The following is a 3,735-nucleotide window of genomic DNA, read 5'->3' on the forward strand; positions in this document are numbered from 1 at the left end:
GCGGCGGCTCTCCTTTGCCTGGTGGGCGGCTCTGGAAGGCGGAGGGGAGCGCGCGGCGGACTGAGCTTCGCGGGAGGAGACGTCGAAGGGGCGCCCCTCGGTTGCCCATTGGCTGAGCGCGCGAGCGGCGTGGGGAGATCCCCTTTCGCGCAAAAGCGCAACTTAACTTGCGGTCCCTTTTCCTGCGCGCCCGCCTTTCAGGGATTCATGCGCCCACGTGGGCCACGCCGCCTGCCAAGGGGCATAGAATCGCAGAATGGTACAGCTGGAAGGGATCCGTGGGGTCATCTAGTCCAACCCCTGCCATGTGCCACTAGAACTGGTCTTGGTGCTCCTGGCTGTCTGCCACCATTCCATCCCCGCTCCCCACAGAAGTCCCTGCCAAAGCAACTATGTATCATTGCACCAGATAGTCTAAGGGCAGGGGTGTCAAACTCAAATTCATCGGGGGCCGCATCAGCAGTTTGGTCACCCTCAAAGGGCCGGTTGTGTCTGTAGGACTATGTGTCCACTCTTTATTATCATAAATTATTGTCACTGCATTCAATTATTACTGTTTTTTGTAATAATGTAAGCTCATTCCCGCCCCCACATGGATCACATTCCTGCGTCGTGGCGTGTGTGTGGGAGGGGATGTAAACGAGGGAAATTTGAACAAAAGGTGGGGATCGACGGCTTCCGGGGGGGGGGGCTCAACTAAACCTTCGGCAGGAAGGAGAAAGCCACTGCTGGGATTAAAAACCTGCAGATGGAAAGAGGGCTTCCCTCTCCCGTCCTGCGCACACCCAAACCCCGCTAGGCAGGATGCCACACGCTGCAACCCACCCCATGCTTTGGAGAGGGGCAGGAACATGCGGTGCAGCGCCAACTCCCTGCTTTGCTTTTGCATCCTCCCTCCTCAGCGCCAGAGTCCCTTCCCCTCGCGCTGAGGGAGGGCAGCGGATTTTCTGAGGAGGAAGGCGGCGGCAGCCCCAGCAGACGTGCATCTTCGCCTCAGAGCTGCTCTTCCCCCCACCCGCACTGTTGTCGTCTTTGCCGCCGCCTCTCCCTACCGGGACTGCAGGCAAAGGAGGCTTGAAAACCTCCCCCCCCAAAAGAAAAATTCCCCTCCCACCTACTCAAACCGCGAGGCGACTCCATCTGGAGCCCTACATCACGAGGGGCTGAGAGGAGGCGGCGGCAGAGCGAGAAGAGCAGGAACCTGTGCCGTCGCCGCCGCCTCCCTCCCGGCCGCCCGGGGAGCAGCTCCGCTGGAACTGAGAAGCCAAAGGGCGGCTCGGGGGTGGGGGGCAGAGCAAAAGCCAGGCACCTTCCCGAGTGTCTATGAGGAGAAAACGGGGGAAGAGGGAAGAGAAACCCGGCTCCATCAAGAGAGCGGCTGTTGCACTTCGCCTACTTCCCCCTCAGGCTCACTCCGCGTCCCTTTCGCCCGCTCGCTCGCCCACCTCCCGGATGCAGCCGAGGAGAGGAAGGGAAGCGGCGGGCGGCGGCTCCCCAGTGCCGCCTCACTCGCTCTCGGAGACAATAGCAAAGCCCGCCCCAAAAAAATCCAGCACTGCTCCGTCCCGGCACCAACTTTGCCGGCGGCGCCTGTAGGGCTTTCCTACCTCCTCGGCGGGCTTCCTCCTCCTCCTGCATCTCACTTCCCCGTCTGGCCGCTGTGCCACCGCCTCCCTCAGCCTCATTCGAAATTGAAATTCCCTGGCCAAGGCCGTCAGCGCGGCTCCAGCGCCCCGGCCTCCGCCTGCAGCCCCGCCCCCGGTTTTGACCCTCGGCCAATCACAGGCTCCAGAAGTACTGTCAGCGGCTATTGTCGTCGTCGGCTACGCGGGCCACATGACGAGGTCTGGCGGGCCGGATTAGGCCCCCGGGCCTTGTGTTTGACACCCGTGGTCTAAGGGTGTGCACAAATACGATTTTTTCCCCATGGTTCATTGTCATAGATCATGATAGAGCAGTTGGCATAACCGGATATAAAATAAGGAGCACATTACTGTATCTGGTACTAGTTCTTATCTCCTGCATATCCTGGCAGTTATGAGTAAATATCCTGAGCTAATGCCTAAAGGAAAGATCAGCAATCCTGCACTACCAGCCAACTTTAATTACCATCTCCTGTAGGTAAAAAACAGGGTAACTAGGTAGAGGTTGCAAAACAGGAAACAGGAATTTGTACGAAATAATGGTAGAAAGGAATAAATATATTTTAGCACTCACCCCCAAATACCCCTCTCTTCTTCATAAGGTTGCATTGATTTAAAAGACTTCCAAAACCCTAGATTTTCAATGGCTAGGTTGCTCTGCAAAAAAGGACCAGCTTTATACTCCCACTGGACCTGGACCAAAAGAATGGGTGAGAGATCTCTGTTGCCTGGTTTGTATGGGATTTTAAGGGAAGAATTTAACCCTTGCAAAGAGGTCCAGATTTCGCAACCCTCACTTTGATCCATGAGGCTTCAAAGTTGAGTTGAGCCCTTTCTTTTCTTCTTGTTAGCATGGGTACTGTGGCAAATTGTCACTCTCCAGGCTCTGGGGATAGTTAGGGGTCTCTCTTTCTCTCTTTTTTTTTTACTCTTCAGATTAAGGTGTGTTTATGCTGTATGATTTGCTTCTCCCTTAGATTCTAGCCTTGCTGCTGAAATCCAGGTACCCTGTCTCTTTCAGTTCATGTAATAAACCAAGCTTGCTTTATTTCTCTTGCGTGTGAACTTTGTGGAGCATAACACGTATTCATAATGGATGCATGATTAACTCCAGCAAAAGATCCTAAACCTCTTGGGAGTGTGCCTAGGTGAGTGCTAGACACATATGTAGGGACTCAGACTTGTAACAGGAGCTTTGGGGAGAAAAATGACGACAGCCAGTTTGTGGCTGCTAGGAGTTATGGCAACACAGCTAAGGGCAGTGGAGAGTTTTAAACACTCCCAAAGTTCAGCCCCTTGCTTCCCTCAGAGTTAGATTGAACTATAAAGAGATTCAACATCATGCATCGTTAGCTAAACATAAGGATGGCACCAAATCCATCCTGTGGATTTTTAAGAGGAAATCTTTTTAAAATCTATGCTGAAGCGCTAAGGTAAAAATGAACAAATAAATGTACTTTTGAAGTGGTCTGAAGTTTGCAGCACTACTTTTGGTCCTCCTAAGATATTTATTTCCTTTTGAAAACAGGCAGCCACAAGAAAACATGGCTGCCCCCATGAAAACAAACAAACAAACCTGGGGCTAGACATGCTTTTCTTTTTCTTTTCTGTACAATTCCCCCTGAGTTTGAGAGAACATCAAATCCTGTTGCTCCCAGGGGAAATTTTCTGCATTTTGGTCAAACTGTGTGCTAGCTCCACCAGACTATAGGTAACAGGATTACCTGTTTTAAAAGTTTAAAGCAGGAAATGGAATCTGGCTGGTGGGCCAGGACATTAATTTCCCCATCCCGGCCACATTTGACAGGGAGTTGCCCAATGATGTCAGGTGATCTCCTCCCCTACCCAGAGGGGTATTCTAAATCCTCTTTCAATGCACTGTCTTGCCCAGAGATTCACATTAGCTGTGAGTGAGTGCTGAAGGGCTCCAATACTCAGCAGAGGCTGGGCCATTTGGGCGAATGGGGCACTGCTCCCCAACCTCAGTCCGCCATCAGCCAGCCTCCACCTGTCTGCCTTGCTGCTTCCTGTCCAGGGGGTGGCACTGCTTGTCAGCTTCCTCCTCATTAGTCTCAGTTTTGGCCTTGTAGAA

The sequence above is a fragment of the Zootoca vivipara genome, chromosome 4, assembly GCF_963506605.1.
Source record: "Zootoca vivipara chromosome 4, rZooViv1.1, whole genome shotgun sequence".
NCBI lineage: Eukaryota > Metazoa > Chordata > Lepidosauria > Squamata > Lacertidae > Zootoca > Zootoca vivipara.